Genomic DNA, 19,408 nt, shown 5'->3' on the forward strand with positions numbered 1-19,408 from the left:
ATTTCACTTCTACTCCACTGGCACTCATATGCAGACTTGAAGACCCTACATGGATATCATATTCTCTCTGAAACCTTCCTGGACTCAGTCCTTTTTCTGGCTGCCAATAGCACTTGGCCTGTGCTTCATTATGTCCACTGTCACTCTGCCTCCCTGCCTGGCCTTGTTTCTATGAACAGTGCCTGATGCTGCTATGTCTACAGTCCCAGGATTCACCTAATAAAGGCCAGGCGCATAGACATTTCTTAGTCTGTGGAAGGAGAAAAAAAGTCACGGAGCGCACAATAATTCCATAGTGAAACTTCTTGTTCGAAAGAAATAAAGTTTTAAAGATGTAATTGCCGGTGATGTGATAGCTAGTGGGGGATGACATTTCAGGGGTGGTGATGGGGGCTTGCTAGGGCTAGTCAAATCTTTTCAGAGGGGACATACTTCTGTTTCTACTCCCCATCATCTGACCTATTTTAGTACACTTCTCATGGCCCTAGGCAGGATCACCAGCTTGTTAGTGCTCTATCGCATTAATTAGTCCCCAGTCTTTACTGATGCAAGGCAGAACAACTTCTGCCTGTGTACAACAGAAAAGCCATGGGCCTCTGGGGAAAAACTGTTCCATCGACAGCTGTATTGACCTCCAAAATGAATTCCCATTACAGGTCTTGTAGTGAACTGGATGTTTGTTAACAGAATCAATGGCTTCATTACTCCATTAGATTTGCAAGATGAACTCTCTAATGGCAGAGGGGAGAGGGTTTATGCTAGGGGATGGAGTAGCCATGGAGCCAGGGATGGGCAAAGCCGCGGCCTGAGAAGACATAGGGAAGGTGCCAAGAGGAAGCCTCTGGTGCATTTCTACCTTCCCCTGTGGTCTTTTTGGACTCCTCTACCTCTGCCACCCTTTCAGTGGATGCATTTTTCAGGGTTTCACCCCAGAGCCTCCTCTATCATCACTGACTCAGGACACTCTCCTGGGGTGTTCTCTTCCAGCCAGGTGATGACAACTCTCAAAAAATCCATCTTTAACTCTGTTCTCTTTCCTGGGCTCTCATCTAAGATGCCTGTTGGGCATCTCCATTCATATGTCCCACAAGCAGGTCAAGCTCAGTGATCTCCTCCTCCTCCTGTGTCCTGCTTCTCTGTGAAGTACATCAACATCAGCATCCAATCAGCTGAGCCGGAAATGTAGGTGTTACTACAACCCCTCTCTGTTTGTCAACAACTGCACCATGTCACTATGTCCCTGCCCTGCTTAAAATTCTTCAGTGGATCCCTGTTATCCTCAGGACAACGTACAAAGCTCTCTCTTTTTAAAACCATTTTTCTGTTTATTTCTTTAACCTTATTTCTGACCAATCCTTCCTTGTGTTTCAAACAGAATTTTAGGAAAATAGTAACTTTTCTGTCCTATCACTCCATATATCTGGCTGTAAGCTCAGTGAGGGCAGAGACACTGTCTCTTTTCTAACACTTTTATCCCTTGCATCAAGCCCAGTATGTGACACAAGTCCATAAACATGTGTTGGTTAGACAAACGAAGCATGTAGCATCAGGCCACACTCCCTCAATAACGTTCACTGATTCCTCACTGCCTTCAGAATAAAGTTCAGGTTCCCAGTCTGACAAGAAAGGCCATTCTGTCACGATCTACTTCTCCTGCCTGGCACCCATATATCCCGCATGCCCCCTACGTTGCATGCTTGGACTGTGGATCTGTATAAAAGAGGAGTGACCTGTCCTCGTGGCTGGAGCCCTCTGCTCAGGCTGTGGATCAAATCTGAGAAATCTGTAGAGCTGGAGAAACCACTTCACCTGAGTCTTAGTTTGCAATAAGATGGTCATAAGAATGCAACAAGACATAAGATGGTCATAAGAATGAACTGCACAAAGGGTCGGGACAACTCTGCATGCTGTAAATTCTCAAAAGGTATTCTAGTCACTTCTGTATTCCTGCTGCCTAAAGCAGTTCCAGCTCACAGTGGGTACTGAATATATACTTGTTGAATGAATAAAATAATTTTTACTAGCACAAAACCAAATATTCTTGTTTCTTGTGGTCAAAATAGGAGAGGCTTTCAAGGTCTGCTAATAAGATGAAGTAGGGGTTATGATGAGTTGGGCCCACTTGGAACTCCATTCTACAAAAATAAAGCCATGTCTATGAAATCAGTCAGCTCCATAATGATCTGCCACTCCAGAAAAGCTCTTTTGAAGCTGTTTTGGGACTAAACCTTGCCAAAATCTCATTTCTGCTTGCTATAGTGTCCCCCTCCAAACTCACTTTTACATGGAACCTCAGAATGTGACCTTGTTTGAAAATAGCATCTTTGCAGATCTAATTAGTTAAAATGAGGTCATAGTGATGGGTGTACTTATAAGAACAGCAGACAAAGACACATAGGGAGAACACCATTGTGATGACAGAGGTAGAGACTGGATAAACAAAATGTGATATAGCTATACAATGGAATATTATTCAGCCATATGAAATACTAATACATGCCCCAACAGGATGAATCTCCAAAACACTGTGCGAAGTGAAAGAAGCCAGTGTAAAAGACTATAAATTATATGGCTTTATTTATGTGAAATGTCTAGAATCAGCACATCCATAAAGATAGCAAGCAGACTAGGGGTTTCCCAGGGGTGGGGGTAGGATGGGGGAGTGGGCATGGGGAGTGAATGCTAATGAGTATGGGGTTTCTTTTTGGGGTAATGAAAATGTTCCAGAATTAGACGGTGGTGACGGTTGCACAACCCTGTGAACATGCTAAAAAAACAATGACTTGTACACTTTAAATGGGTGATGTATGGTACGTGCATTTAAAAACACACACACACGTATAAACACTTTGCAAAGTATGAAGTGTTAATTATGTGAAAGAGATTAATGGTCTAATTAAATACATCTGACCTTTAGCTTATTTCCTCTCTAAAGAGAATACTGAACACTCCTTACTAAAATAGATTGAGTAAGAGACATTCTCCCTTTCCTATCTTCAGTTCCCTGCCTGTCCTCCAACCTTATTGTTCAGGGGGGTTCACCCCACAATCATGGCAAGACAGTAGGAATTTCAACAAAACAAAATATCAAGAAGTCATGTTTGGGGTCAAAAGACCCAAAGTGTAAAAGGTGAATAAAAAAACCCACAGATGTGAAAACAAATCCATGCAGTTGCATAAAACGTGCATAGGATTTGTTTTTATTGCCTGGCTACCTCTTGAAGGGAAGAAAAGAATGCTAAAGGCGTGTGGCTGGGCTGTTTTTGGTATGTGACTATAACGCTGGTGTAATGATGTGTCTTGGGTCATTAGGAAGGTCAGTTATATAGCAAGAAGAAAATGGACGTTTCCAGACTCCAGGCCTGGGCTTCTATCTCCATGTCTAGACTAAAGATAATGCCAGAAAATGCTTGAATCAATTTGTTTTCTTTTAAAAAGGGTTTTATTTTTTCCTCTTCATCCTGGCTTCTTTTTAGGGCCCTAAAAATCACTCCCCTTCCTTTCCACAATCACCCCTGGGAAGCCTGCCCAGTGCACAAACACTCCGCCCACCTTCTTGCAAAACTCTAGAACAGGAAAGCTCTGAAGGATTTTAGTAGAGGGGCCCAGCCCAACCCAGCCCTGCCCAGCCCAGCCATCAACTGGCTAGTGATAACAGGAGCAGGAAAGGGGCAGTTGGCGGGAGTTTCTGGAAAAGATGACTGGCCAAATAATGACTGGTTCCCTTATCTCAATGCCCTTCTTATCTTTATCCTTCTCTCTCCCCAAATCCCTGCCCCAAGCCTCAGTGGGTATCAGAACCCATAAAGTGGTAGACCAAAGCACATGTTGGGACCCAGGCTGGATTCAAAGCCTGGATCTGCTAAATCCTTGCTCTGTGGCCTTGGACAGTTACACAAGCCTCTTTGTTTCTCACCTGTTCAACAGGTAAAATACATAGTTTTCCAGGGCTGCCGCGTAGTTTGAGATCATACATATGAAGCATTTAGCAAAGTGCCTGCTCTGATTCCGTAATACATGTGGAAATGCTGCCACCTTGAAATGGGCCGAGAGGTATGGAGGAGCTTTCCAAGCAACAGAGAATGCGTGGAAGGTAACTGTTGTCTGTTTTAGTTCCAACTATAACTTGTATGATGTTATATGTGGAAGGAGACCAAAAAGGACAATACTGACTATAATAATCATCGCTGCCATTTACTAAGCACCTACTATGTGTGTTTAGTCTACTCTGCGAGGTAGAAATTATTATTTCCATTTTGTTCCCTTCTTTTTGGATGAAGAAACTGAAGCTCAGAGAAGTTAATAATGAGCTCTGGGGTCACACAGCTAGAAAGCATCAGAGCCTATCTGAAACAGATCTCACTTTCTTCAAAGCCAATTCTTTTCATTCATGTAGAGAAAAGAGCTCCCACGAGATCCCTGAGTGAGGAACGGTATTAGCTTTATGAAAGGCAGAGTCAACTAACAGAATGACAGCCTAGGCCAAGCTCTGCTCTAACCGGCTGAGTGATCTTGGGCATGCCATTTCACCTTCCTGGGACTCATTTTCTCTATTCAAAAAAGGAAGAACTTGGAATAGGTCAGGGATATACATAAAAGCCATCTTTGGGAAACATAAGAGAGCTGTTCCATGTAAGACCTCATGAGACATATTTACACAGAGATAGAATAAGATCGACTGGTTTCGCTTTTAATAATCTCTGGTTCTTTTTATTTTATTTATTTTTGTTTTTTTAAATGTTTGTTTATTTATTTTGAGAGAAAGAGAGAGCATGCATTGGAGGGAGGGGCAGAGAGAGGGAGAGAGAATCCCAAGCAGGCTCCACATAGCACAAAGCCCAACATGGGGCTCAATCCCATGACTGTGAGATCATGACCTGAGCCCAAATCAAGAATTGGATGCTTAACCGAATGACACACCCAGGCACCCCAATAATGTCTGGTTCTTAATTCCAGGACATAGGTAGAAGAATTAAGGTCAACTGAAAAATCAGGGGCAAAGCAAACTCAGAGACCCAAATGAGAACACAAATTCTTCCAAAAGTCTTTTTTTTTGCATCATCAAAATTACAAACTGAAAGCCACCCTTGTTCTCACTCGCTTTTTCTATCATCTATCTAGGGTCCAAAAGGAAAATGTGTTACAGAAAAGGCCCTGATGTGGGTTCAGAAACATGGGTCAGAAACCATTTTACCACAGGGACCTAAGCAAAACTTTTAATCTCTCTGCACCTCATTTTTCATGTTGTCAAATGCCAAAGAGAAGGCAGTCAATGAACACATTTTGAAAAGAGAATAGTATAGGATTCTACAGGGTGAGTGGCCCCCTGCAGAAAGCTAACCAAAGAACAGGGACCAGAGGGTGGAGAATTCTAAAAACAAAAGCATGCTGACAGGTGCTGAGGGCAAGACTGGATCAACAGTTCATTTTAACTCACAATCACAAGAAATTATTTAAGGTGAATAATCCTGAGAATCATCTGGCACACATCATAATTAGAGGAATTATTCATAAATTTAAGGCCAAACACAAAATAGCTTCATTCTATACGATAACTCACATAATATGGCAACTAGAAAGGGCCCTGGAGTCTAACTGCTCATTTATCACCACTGTCCTTCCCACTCACCCACATCTCTCATTTCCGATTGGAGAAACTGTGGCCCAGAAAGGTGAGGCTCCTTGTCCAAAGCCACATGGTAGGGCAGACCTGAATCCTGGAAAAAGAATTCAGATCTCCTCCTTCAGGGGTCCTTCTACCACACGGAAAGAATGATGTATCAGTGTGAATGAAGATGTACTCCCCATAACGTGCAGGGGAGGGGAGAGGCAATCAAGTCAGGGGATCTCATCACCAGGACACTGACTGGCAGGACTGTTATTTTGTCATGAGTTTATTATGTTACTCACATTTGCATGGTAAGTAAACATTCGCTGGACTAAACTACTAAAGACTAGTATAAATAATTCCCCAAGCTCAAAAATACATCTTCTAGTGGTTTATAAAAACTACAAAACAGAGAAAGAAAAAAGGGGAGGCAGAGACAGGCAGTAACATAAGACCCTGTGAGACTAGGCTGCCTGATGCGTCCCCTTCTCTGGGGAAGGATCTGAGAAAGAACACTTCCCCCACTCCTCCGCCTGCCCCAAAGGGCTCTGAGAGCCAAGTCAGAACATCCTGACCTTGACATATAGGATCTCTCAGTACGCTTCAGCAGAAATTGATTTTGTGAAGGGTGCAGGGGAGGGAAAGAGAGTGACTGTAGCCAAGAGGCATGCCACATATCCTTACATAACCATCATCTGCCCTTGGGATCCTCACTTTAGAGAGGGGAAACTACAGGCCAGAGCAAATTCCAGGCTCTCCTTAAGGTCTCCAGTTAGAATTAATCATGCGTTCCTCTAAACCTTTTATAGTACCTCATTCTGCTGCTTATTCTACTTGTGTTGGAGTTCAGAAGTTTGTCACACAAAAGTCGGTACTGAGCTGGTAGAAGCCGGGATCTGGCCCATCTCTGTTTCTCTGACAGTGTTTAGCACAATGCTCTGTGCCTAGTAAATGTCTGATTGAGAACAATGTGTTCAATAAACACACCATGGTGGTGGGTTATTCTTCCTTGGGTCAGAAAAAATGAATGAATAGCTCCAGGATCCAAATGTAAACTATTCTTGTAGGGTGGGAAGAATTATCACTTTGTGAGGTTTTCTGGCTTGTGTGTATATCTGTTTTAGGGCAGCCAATCTATATTTAGCCATGCCCTGTCCTGTTCATTTTAGAGGAGATCAGGTTACAAGTTTTGTTTTCCCCTAACCTGCCACACCTATGTATGCACCTATGTATGCCGGACCTCATTTGTGACAGACCTTACTCCTTCTCCTTGGAGTGGGGCTGGGTTGGCTGGGCATCCCGCTCGGAGAGTTAATTCATACTGGGAATGAAGCACTCCTGCCATTTACTTAGGGTCATGAGCACTGACTGTGGGTACTACAGCAGGGGTTGCAGGCCCATCAGAAAGAATGGATCTTGTCCCTGCTCTACGGGTTTATACTGCATTTAGAAAGACCCTATTTCTCTTCAAGGCAGCACTTCTGCCCTCCCCCAAGGAACTTTGGGAACCTAATGGTATTCCCATAGGAATCAGTCTATCTAGTGGGCACCACAAGCTCACATTGCAATGATGCATTTGACCCTTGTGACATTCCCACAAAAATATCATTGTAAGTTAAGCTAAACAACTTCCTAAGAGGTGAGCTTCCCCTGCCTTCTTTTACACTGACTTTCACTTAAGAGACAACTGGCAACCAGTGTGAAGCACAAGTGTCAGATCCTAAAATGGAAGGTGCTTATCAAGAATCATCAGCAGTGGCAAAAATCACCAGAACAATACCCTACACTGCTCTGCTCTGGGTGGGGAGGCTGAGGGACTCAGGAGACCGAGCATTACCTGAAGTACAACTGTGGATTTGGGAGAGGCAGTGTGGTATGGAAAATGAACATGGATTTTGAAATCTGAATCCTAGCTTACTAGCTGTGGGACCTAAGGATGGCGTGTGAATCCAAGAATCCTAGTTTGGGGGCACCTGGGTGGGTTCGTCGGTTAAGTATCCGACTTTGGCTCAGGTTATGATCTCACAGTCTGTGAGTTCGAGCCCTGCATTGGGCTCTGTGCTGACAGTTCAGAGCCTGGAGCCTGCTTCAGATTCTGTGTCTCCCTTCTCTCTCTCTGCCCCTTCCCTGCTCACTCGCTTGCTCTCTCTCAAAGATAGATAAAGATTAAAAAAAAAAACTTAAGAGTCCTAGTTTGTACAGTTTGTAAAATAGCAACCTGTAGGGTTGTCCCAGGGAGTAAAGAGATGCCACGGTCCCTGCACATCAGTACATCACAGAGGGAGGTCCTTCCTCAGTACTCCATGGTGGAAGGTGGCCTGACATGGGAGAAGAGCTTAAGCTTGGTGTTCGCAGATCTTCAGGGTTTGATCATAGCCAGGACTGGTGCCGGGAAGTACGAATGAACTCAACTGGCCTTTGCGAGGTACGTAGAGGACCCCAGAGGCAAAGAGCCTGGAAGCACCCAACTTCTAACCGGCAGCTTTTCTTAGTTGCTGCCTCCAGTCCTGGTGTCACAACAGTCTCCTGGCTTCATATATGTAGTTTTCCTACTCATCTTCCAGTCTTGTATCTTGACGCCTCAACAACTCTAGGTTTTTTCTGCTGGATCCAAAAGGAAGCGCTTTTTTTTTTTTTAAAGTTTATTTATTTTGAGAGAGAGTATGCATGGGGGAGGGGTAAATAGAGAGGGAGAGAGAGAATCCCAAGCAGGCTCTGCACTATCAGCGCACAGCCTGATGTGGGATTCAATCTCAAGAACCCCGCAAGTTCATGACCTGAGCCAAAATCAAGTCAGACACTTAACTGCCTAATCTACCGAGGCATCCCAGAAGTGCTTGCTATCTTTTTAACACTGTTATAAAGGCCAACACCTAAGACCATATGTAAACGTGTCTTGGTAGGCCTGTCAAGGTATGTTATTACATGAGAATAGGGGGTGGCAAACTATGGACCATAAGTCAAACTGGGCCTACCAGCTGTTTTTATTTTTTTATTTTTTATTTTTTATTTTTTTCAACGTTTATTTATTTTTGGGACAGAGAGAGACAGAGCATGAACGGGGGAGGGGCAGAGAGAGAGGGAGACACAGAATCGGAAACAGGCTCCAGGCTCTGAGCCATCCGCCCAGAGCCTGACCCGGGGCTCGACCTCACGGACCGCGAGATCGTGACCTGGCTGAAGTCGGACGCTTAACCGACTGCGCCACCCAGGCGCCCCTACCAGCTGTTTTTATAAATAAAGTTTTATTGGAACACAGCTATTCATTTACATACTGTTTATGGCTGCTTATGTGCTACAACAGTGAAGTTGAGTACTTGTGAGAGAACATAATGGTAAATACAATATTTACAATCTGACCTTTTACAGAGGAAGTTTGGCAACCTCTGGACTAGAAACTGTCATTCTGGTTTGTGTAACCATGTCCTCTTTCAAAATATTAGCATCTAATTTAAGTTCATCATTAAGGAGACAGAGGCTGAAACCAAGACCAATGAATCCCAAACTTATGCTTTGAAAAAAATCAAAAGGAGGAATCAGAAGAAAAGCCAGTTTGGAAAGTGCATTAGTATAATTATAAGAAATCCTGTTCTTTTTCGTTTTAGTACATCTTGGGCACAAACAACATGCTAGTCACTGGTTAGCATATGGAATTAAAGGGTTCACAAAAGTAACATGATAAACTTATATTGAACCAGGCTTGGAGAGAAGTCACCAGATTGTTCTTTCTGATCCATAATGGTTTATTCTTCTTCCATATCACAGATGCACAGGTCTGGAACTGACCAACAGATCACTTAGTTTAATATTTTATTTTACTGATAAGAAATCTAAGGTCCAGAGAGACCAAGTATTTTCTTACCAGTGACTGATTGGTAGTCCTGAGAAAGAATGTAAGTCCCTTATTTTTCAGGTTTAGTGTTTTTTTCTAGTAATACATCTCATTAGAAGAACAATAAACATTCTAAGTTTGAGTAGACTTTTCTACTTCTGAGGACAGTGAAAAGAGCTTCCACCTAATAATCTAACATGGTTCCCTGAAGTTCTCAAAAAAAGGACCATATTATGATTGGAAAGGGTCAGAATTATTATTGACATACTCTTTGATAAAACAGTACTACTTTCCTATGTGTATACAGTACCTTCTCATTTGCTTTCGTGTAATTAATACAAAAAAAGCATGCTGGGATTATGACAGAGATTGGGCTCAATCTATAGATCAATCCAGGGAGAAACAACACAGTAACATTAGTGAATGTTCTACTTTACAACATGGTTTCTCTCTCCCTTTACTGGGTCTTCTTCATTTCTCCTGGCAATGTTTTGTCATTTGCTGTACAGAGATCTTATATGATTTTTTTTAAATGAATTAAGTGCTTTATTTTCTGAAGCTGTTGTAAAAGAAATTTTTATTATAATTTTATTTTCCAATTGTAGGTTGCTCTCGACAACTTTGACATTTATAACAGCCTACAAAGTTGGCAGGGCAGTGATCTTTCCAGATTCATTTAACATAAGATGAGACTACGACTCAGAGGAATAAAATGACTTACTCAGTGATCTAGAGCTCTCAGGAAATGCCCAAACCAGGACTCAAGTCCAAGTCTTTTACACACCAAGCTGAAGGACCATTCTATTATCCAGCAATATGTGAGGGTAGATGAGGAGCATATACTTATAAATTATAAGTGCTACACAAATATCCATTGGAATGGGCAAAAAAACAAAAACAAAAACAAAAAAAAACACACACAAAACCAAAAACTATTTTAATAGGACCAATAAAGAAACCAAGGCTCAGAAAGGCCTTTCCTGATCATCTGACCTCAAGCTACTCCTAATCACGTTACTCTGTCTTCTTCTCCTCATCAAAGCACTTATTGCTACCACTTAAACATTTTGTTTTTCATCTGTCTCTTCCCACTTGACTGTGAGCTCCCTTAAGAGTCTGAACCTCACATGTTCTATTCACCATTGATGCTTCAGTGGGCTGGCCATAAAATTCTGCCTCTCTGTCTCCTGATGTGGGCAGAACTGACTGATGACCCCAGCTGCTGGCCTTCTGCATCCTTCAACTCCCCATAGCCATTCTCATCCAGTGTCAAAGGAAATGGCAGGAGTATTGCTACAGGCCTGTTCCTGTGAGACACGAGACTGCTTTAATCAGAGACCTTCTCTTGAGAGTGTTCACTGATCCAGAGGAAACTGTCCTAGAACTGTACTGCAGTCTAATCCTTCTCCTTGCCTTCTGTCACAGGTGTCAGTCCTGTACCCCACTGAAAGGCTTTGCTCCCTTCTCCCACTCCTTCCCATTATCCCTCACAGGTGTCTCACCCAATAAATCCCTTGCAGGTCTTAACTCATCTTGCATCTGCTTCTCAGAGAACCTGAACTCCTAGCTTCAGAGTCTAAAACAGCGCTTGATGAACAAGTGGTTGGGCCAGGTTCATACTGCAGGTAAACCACAAACCCAGAATTAGAACCCAGTCCTCTAGTCCTTCAGTCCAAAGCCTTTTACACTCAGATCACCAATCATCTGAGAAATATGTCCTTGGTGCCTTTGTCCAGGGGGCCATTGCTCTGATGGATTTTTTGAAGGGAAAATGTATTCACTAATGGTCAAGTCCCACAGCTGGCCTGTCAGCCATGATTGTAATTATGCGGACTCTAGTGGGTGTAAGAACATTTGTCCCAGATTCAGAGGGAATGGAAGCTATGGTTTAGGTCAGTGAGGAAAATCTGGCTTAGGTTTAATTTAAAAGCAGCAAGAACTCTGTGTGATGTCCTCTTAAAGGAATATAAGGAGAGCGCCTACCTTGGCAAAGCCACAGAAAGTCAAGAGAGTGCAAAGGCAGCAGGAAGTCTTTCCCAGGACTTTGTGCATGTGCTGAAGACTCTGTACGGGGACTTTGATGACTTGAGGCAGGGACTGCATCTGGAATTTCAGGATATGGGCTTAATAGTTAAGAGCATGGACGCTGGAACCAGACTGTCTGGGTCTGAATCCCAGCTCCTTTGCTTACTAGTTGTGTGAATTAGGCAAAGTTACTGAACCTCTGTGTGCCCCAGTTTCCTCATCTGTAAAATGGGAATAATAATAGGTATCTATCTCATAAGATTACATGAGTTAAGATCTGTGAAATGCTCAGAATGGTCCCTTGCACATAGTAAGCTCTATGTAAATATTAGCTTTTATTAGTAGTAGTATTAGTACATTTAAAGAGACATCTTTGTTTTTGAGCACCTCAATAAATTAAATGTAATGTATCTCAAATCAAGGAAGTCAGCAAGGTTTATCTGATAAACATGCTAATCACGCTCAGTAAAAATGTTCTGGAGTTTGGGTAAAATAGAGACAGTTTTACTTAGGATGTTTCAGTATGGGGGACAGAAGAGGAGCATGGTGCATATACTCAAAGGACCGCTGTGAAGATCACTGGGAAGGCAACGACGATTTACGGGCTACACGTTTAAGAGATATTCACTGTGCGCTTATTGTGTACCAAACCCTGTGCTGTGTAATTTACGTGGACTCTTATCTAATCTTCATAATGATCTTGTGAAGAATGTCTTGTTTCTATTTTAGTGATACAGAAATTGAGGCTCAGAAAAGCAAATTAACTTACCTGTGTTAAGACTGATGTCATCAATGTTGTGGGTTCATGTATTTATATGATGCCAAGATCTACGCTCTTTGTATTAAAGTGGCCTTCTAGATCAGTGTGTGTGTGTGTGTGTGTGTGTGTGTGTGTGTGTGTGTATATATGTATGTATGTACACATGTGTATAAAGTGTAGGTAGGTACACTTTATAAATTATATAGCCTTATGTAAATGTTAGATGCTATCACCATCACCATAGTCTGGAACACTAGCTGGAAGCCAAGAAACCCAGGTGCCAATTCTAGCCTTGCCAGTTGGCTGTAGGATTTTGAGCGAATTAGCTCCCCTCCTTTGACCTTTGGATACTGTGTTATTTGAGGAGTTTGGAACTAAACCCTCTCTAAGGGCATTTTCAAGACCTCATATTCTAGAATTTTCTCATTCTATGAAATCTATTCCCTTCTCTGTCTTGGCTGAGTGTTTTGGCTAATATGATTCACCAGCCATGAAGAATTTTGTTCACTGACTTCATCCACAAAAGGGGCGAGGAGATGGTGAATAAAAGCAAACAATAAACAAATGATAGCTATGTAAAATGAAATTTAGGTCAGTGGCACACCCTGTCTCTTCAGTCTAGTTAGTACATCATCCATCTTGAGTTTTTATTTTTTAAATTCTTTATTTTTGTTTATCGTTGTACTTTTTAGCATGTTTGCAGCAGACCAATATTTTTACACTGTGTCCCAGCCTTCCCGGGTCACCATGGGAGTGAGAGAGGGCAAGCCTTCTGGGTCCACCTCCAGCTGGCAGCACTTGACTCTCTGTCCCCTGCAATATTCAAGGTGGCTTCCTTTCACCTGTTTTATATGTTATGTTCCATGCAAGATACAGTTAACAAGCAATGCAAAGAAAAAAGCTTGAAAATTACCATTTTGGTCTCCAATTTTAGTTTATAGTTGAAGAAACTAAGATCAACACACTGAATCAGTAACAAAGCTGAAATTTAAAACCAGGACTTTGACTCCCAATTCATATCCTAGAGACAGATGACCATGCCTACTGATTTTGTTGAGCTCAGAATCCTACAAAGAGCTGTATGTGAGTGGATGTTTAAATAATCAAGATCTTCTGAGGCCCAAGGTGACTTACCCCTAAAATCAAAGTCATAATTCTATCTCTAGAAGAAAAATAGACTCATATTGGGCTTTGGAATCTGGTCTGGGACCAATTCAACAATACTTAATTACCCTCCTTCTCTAAAGATAATCAGAAGCAACTCAAAGAACAAAAATGGGGGGACGTCTCAAGGGATGTCTGAGAGCTGTCAGAGGCTTCTGGGATTGAAGAGTCGGGATGAGGTGCTCTCCTCTCTAGCAGTCTATGGGTTCTGGCAGGTAAACACTAGACCTAATCCATGCTGGCTGCCTGGGGGCTGGTGAGGGGGCATGTCTGGTACCAAAGGGAAAGCAGGAAGAGGGATCCAGGCTCAGAATGAAAAGAAGAGGATTGGGTTTCTCCCCGACGCCTTCTCCTCCTCCAGGAGGGGTGGGCCTCCCTGTAGGCCTGGGCTAGAGCCTGCTCCAGAAGAGCACAGGGGTGCCTGTGGGGATTTTATGGAGTTCATGTCCCAACTCAAAACCTACTCTCAGTGTGAGCAGACCCAGCTGTAGACAAAAGAAAACAAACAAAAAAAGATGGAGGATGAAGGCCTGATATTTCAGAGTTATTTAGAATAACATTTTTCTTTTTAAAAAAGGCATGAGGATTTCAGATCTGGCTGGAAACTAGTCTGGATGTTTATTTTCCTCATTGTCTCAGTGGAAAAAAAGGGTGGGTGATTCAGACAGCAGCCTCCGCCTCTGGGCTGGGGCCCGGGTCAGTCTCTACTCTGTTCTTTGCTCCTCAAGGAACTTGTCAGCCTCAGGAGAAGCTACATTTTACCTCCCACATTTGCTCTAAGCTTCCAATAAGAATCCCCCAGAGGAGCTGGGGGATCTGAGCTCAGCCAAAAAACAAAACAAAACAAAACAAAAACAAAACCACCAAGAGCAAAAGGTAGGAGAGGGAACAAGGGAGGAGATGGTCCTCCCAAGGATAAGAAGAGAGAAAGGGTGAGGTCTCTGAGAAAGGCCTCTTTCCTCCCTGCCCTCCTCCACTCATGGCTCTCCCACTCACTGCATCTGGGGGAAAGGACCAAGGTCACCAGAGGGCATCTGGGTGGACTGCCTGGCTCCACCACAGCCCTCCCTGCTGTCCAATGTCCAGCTGGAATAAGGGGCCCTGACCTTTAAGGCACCAGTCCTTCTTTCTGGAAAGGAAGGAGCTGTTTGAAGATACCCCCTTCCTGCCCTTGATAATAGTCTCCCACTGAAGGTTGAAGATTTCCCAAAAGCATCCAGTGGGGACTCAGGACTTAAAGCAATTCTGCTGTCGAGTTACTAGGGAAACTCATGGATCACTAGAAGTTTCAGTATTTACAAAATACTTAAAGGTGGGGCAGCCTAACTCAAAGCTGTGGTAGAGATAAAGAACAGTTAGTTGGAACTCTGAGAAGTCCTTATTCCACAGAGCTGGGCATATGACTGCCATGAAGCTCCTGTGAGGAGGGTCAGAAGAAGGGAAAGAGCTAAAATGATACATAGCATATGGAGGAGGCCCAGGCCTTATTTCAAAATCTTCAAGAATTACTAAGGACACTCCCTGAGTTCTAGTTCTAGTGGTTTGTTAGCTAGTCTAAGATGGATTGTGCTAAATAACATGTACTGGTGAGGGTGTAGAGAAAAAGGAACTCTCACGCATGGTTGGTGGGAATGCGAACCATGCAGCCACTGTGGAGACAATATGGAGGTTCCTCAAAAGTTAAAAATAGAACTACCATATGATCCAGTAACCACACTACTGGGTATTTATCCAAAGAGTACAAAAACACTAATTTTATTTAAAAAATTTTGGGGGGCGCCTGGGTGGCTCAGTTGGTTAAGCGTCTACCTTCGGCTCAGGTCATGATCTCACAGTTGGTGGGTTCAAGCCTCACATTGGCCTCTGTGCTGACAGCTCAGAGACTGGAGCCTGCGTCCAATTATGTGTCTCTTCCTCTTTCTGCCTCTCCCCTGCTTGCACTCTGTCTCTGTCTCTCAAATAAAAATGTTAAAAAAATAAATAAAACAATTATTTTAATGTTTATTTTTTGAGAGAGAGAGACAGACAGACAGAGTGTGAGTAGGGGGGTGCAGAGAGAGAGAGAGAGACAGAGATAGAATCTGGAGCAGGCTCCAGGCTCTGAGCTGTCAGCACAGAGCCCCATGTGGGGCTTGAACCCACAGGCCGTGAAATCATGACCTGAGCTGAAGTTGGGCTTAACCAACTGAGCTACCCAGGCGCCCGACAAAAACACTAATTTTAAAAGATACATACACCCCTATGTTTATTGCAGCATTATTTACAACAGCCAAATTATGGAAGCAGCCCAAGTGTCCATCAACTGATGGATAAAGATGTGGTATATATACACAACGGAATATTACTCAGCCATAAAAAAGAATGAAATATTGCCATTTGCAACAACATGGATGGAGCTACAATGTGTTATGTTAAGCAGAAAAAGTCAGAGAAAGACAAATACTGTATGATTCCATGCCTATGTGGAATTTAAAAAAACACAAAAAATGAACAAAGGAAAAGAAAGAAATAAACCGAGAAGCTGACTCTTAACTATAGAGAACTGATGGTTACCAGAGGGGAGGTAGATGGGGGGGGATGGGTGAAATAGGTGATGGGGATAAAGGAGTGCACTTGTGATTAGCGCTGGGTGTTGTATGCAAGTGTTGAATCACTATATTATATACCTGAAACTAATATAATACTGTATGTTATCTATACCTGAATTAAAATAAAATTAAACAAATAAGATAGATTATGCTACCTTGCTAATTTAGCCCTCAAAGTTTAATATTAATGTATAGACAGCACTTTACTTTCTAAATGGTCAGTTCTCAGTGACGTAGAAACTTCCTGCTTTTACCCCCTGCTGGCTATTTTTTGTGACTTACAAGAAGCTGTAGCAAACAGGTCTGCGAAGCAGGGCTAGGACTAATGAGGAGTTAGAGCACACAGTCCTTGGACGGAGTTAAAGCCTTGGATTCTAGCCTCAGCAACACTGCTTTCTGCACCATTTAAACCTTAGCATCCTTACCCGTGCAAGAGGAAGAATGCTAGCAGCCCTATCTTATTTTGTTTGTTTCTTTACACTGAAAGGAGACTGTATAAGTGTTTTGTAGTCTGTCAAGTTCTCTAAGGACACCAGATACTTAAATCCTGTTCATCTTGACCTAAACATATAAAAATCATCATCACCACAACCACTACAGGGAAAACAGTGAACCAAGCAGGTATTGTTCACACTGTGCAACTATTGTCCTACCTTCCTCCCAACAACTGAGAGGGAGCATCACTTCCACTTTATAGATGATGAAACCCCAGAGAGATAAAGTTACTTATTCAGTATCATAGAGCAAATAAATCACAGAGCTGGGACTCAAGTACAGCTAGTGTGCCTTTCAGAGTCCATGTAAAAATGGCTGTGCAGGCCTCAGAATAGTTACTGAATACATAAAGGAGGGAGGGGACAAAGGGAAGGAGTCCTCGCCTTGGAGGATTCAAAGGATAGGGGTGAGGGCTTCCTAACAGTGGATGCCTCCTGAGCCCATGAATAATTCATCAAAGCTCTGTGCTGATGGCTGGTTCTTTTTGTGTGTGGTGCATCTGGTCAGGGACAGCTGCCCACAACTGGGCCACAAATGTGAGGACTCAGACTCGCCTGCTCATAAACAGAGCTCACAGAAGCTTCCTGCTCCCTTACTCTGGGGACTGAAGGCTATTTTGATTCCCAGAGGAAGATGGGGTTCTTATTTTTGTACTTGTGCATACATCTGTGCGCGCACACCCCCCGCCGCCCCCCCAGACTCTACACATGTGATATGAAACCTTCTTGATATTCTTGGAATTGCTTTTCCTTCTGGAGCATCATCCCTGGTTTCCTTTTGGGCAGAGTTTCCTCCACCCTTATGTCCATATTTAGACTCAGTTTCACTCCTGGTCTGTTCTTGATCCTAGACAGCTTTTATCCTAGGCATTTTTGGCTAGGGTATGTGAGGAGTTGGAGGGTGGCAGTAGAAAGAAGAAGCTGGGGGTGGCAATAAGGCTTTTTTTTTTTTTTTTTTTTTTTTTTAATATTCCATTTGCCAAAAAACCCCTACCAAAGTAAAATAAAAAAATTTTTTTTTTTTTTTTTTTTAAATGGGTCCCATCACAACTCTTACATAAAGAAGGAAAAAGGGTATATCTGCTTGAAGGAGGCTTCCCATGGAATGGAATGTTTCCAGGATCAAGCAGCGAGCAGGGATACAGCCTTGCACAGCCCCAGGGGATAGCTCTGCACAGAACACAAGGCCAATACTCCTCTGGGGACTATGAAACCGAAGTGGCTGTCAGAGGTCTGAGGTCTGTCTTGGTGAAGCCAGAGAGAAGCAGAGTCACTGGGGGAGAAGATAATTTTATCTCTATTCAACAAAAAGACACTGGGATTCCAATCACACGACCTGTTCATATAACCCCAGAGTTGTGATTCAAACTCAGGTATCCTTACCCCCAGCCTACAGATTCAGCAATAGTGTGTGATGACTGGATTAAAACCCTAGAGTTTACTAAATTCTTGGGACAGTCCAGTGGAAGGATTTAAGCAATATGGGTTGGTGAGGAGGGAAACCTGAGCCAGCTGTAGGACCCCTTGTGGAAGGGGTCAGAGAGTGCTTCCAGCCCAACGCATAAGGTCCAAAGAGGCAACAATATCTGGGCTTGGTTCTGGCAGATGTTTATATTCCAGGAGGTAAGAGACAAAGAGCATATTACTTAAAAAAATTTTTTTTTTATGTTTATTTAGTTTTTGAGAGAGAGAGACAGAGCATGAGTGGCAGAGGGGCAGAAAGAGAGAGGGAGACACAGAATGAGAAGCAGGCTCTGGGTTCTGAGCCTGATGCAGGGCTCGAACTCACAGGCCATGAAATCATGGCCTGGGCCAGAGTCAGGGTTCAACCGACTGAGCCACCAGGCACCCCAAGAGGAAGCATATTATAATGCAAAGTCATACCTGGGTTAGACTAGAATCTTGGCTGTCATTTTCTAGCTGTGTGATTTTGGGTCAAAACTGTTCCTCCCTCAAAGGATTCATGTGAATTTTTAGTGAAACTTTATGCAGAGCTCCTACTTCACATAGAGTACACGCTCAATATATAGCTCCAATTATTTTCTTTTGTGGCCACTGAGGGTTAGGCGCCAGTACCGGGTGTTTTCCATATAAGAAGGCTGCTGACACTGACACCCAAGAGACTGGATTATTCTCAGTAAGCCCCAGCAAAACGAGAGCAGTGTTGTATTAAGGAAGCCTCAGGGACAGATGACAGAGAGCCCATGTGAACCCAGCCGAGGCAGGTAGGAGGACAGAGAAGAGCTGGGGTCCTGGAGTGCTAGGCAGGGAAGAAGAAGCACTCATTCTCCTTATTTGAAAAGAATGGAAATAAGTCAGTCAGAGAAGGACAATAGCATATGTTTTCACTCATACGTGGATCTTGAGAAACTTAACAGAAGACCATGGGGGAGGGGGGGAAAGTTACAGAGGGAGGGAGGCAAACCATAAGAGACTCTTAAGGACTGAGAACAAACTAAGGGTAGATGGTGGACGGGGGAGAGGGGAAAGTGGGGGATGGGCAGGGAGGAGGGCACTTGTTGGGATGAGCACTGGGTGTCGTATGTAAGCCAATTTGACAATAAATTATATTTAAAAATGAAAACATTAAAAATTAAAAAAAGAAAAGAATGGAAACACAGTTGATAAAAGTGATTAAATGAAATAAATAAAAGTAGGTAATCAAATGTTAATTTCCTTCCTGCTTCTCCTCTATTCCTGACTCTCAGTTAAAAAACCCCACTTATTTGGGTGATTAGGCTTTAATTCCTTATCTGAGGGTTTTATAGACATAATCCATTTTTAAGAAAGTCTCTAAATTAAAACGTAAGCCATTATGTGGCCGGATCTTTTAACACAGTAAATTCTCCTATGAGATGGAAGAAAAGCCTATTGTCTCCCTCGGAAAGATCTCACAAAGAATCCAAAACTTCTGTCACAGACAGTATCCTTGCTCTG

At 42.9% G+C, this 19,408-nt stretch overlaps 1 protein-coding gene across 2 annotated transcripts in view; it reads right to left on the minus strand.

Annotated features, from left to right (window-relative positions):
* Positions 1-19,408, minus strand: part of GAB2 (GRB2 associated binding protein 2) — a 191,146-nt gene that overhangs the window by 31,723 nt on the left and 140,015 nt on the right. The window lies entirely within an intron of this gene.

The sequence above is a fragment of the Herpailurus yagouaroundi genome, unplaced genomic scaffold, assembly GCF_014898765.1.
Source record: "Herpailurus yagouaroundi ecotype Mexico unplaced genomic scaffold, PumYag 180, whole genome shotgun sequence".
Classification (NCBI taxonomy): domain Eukaryota; kingdom Metazoa; phylum Chordata; class Mammalia; order Carnivora; family Felidae; genus Herpailurus; species Herpailurus yagouaroundi.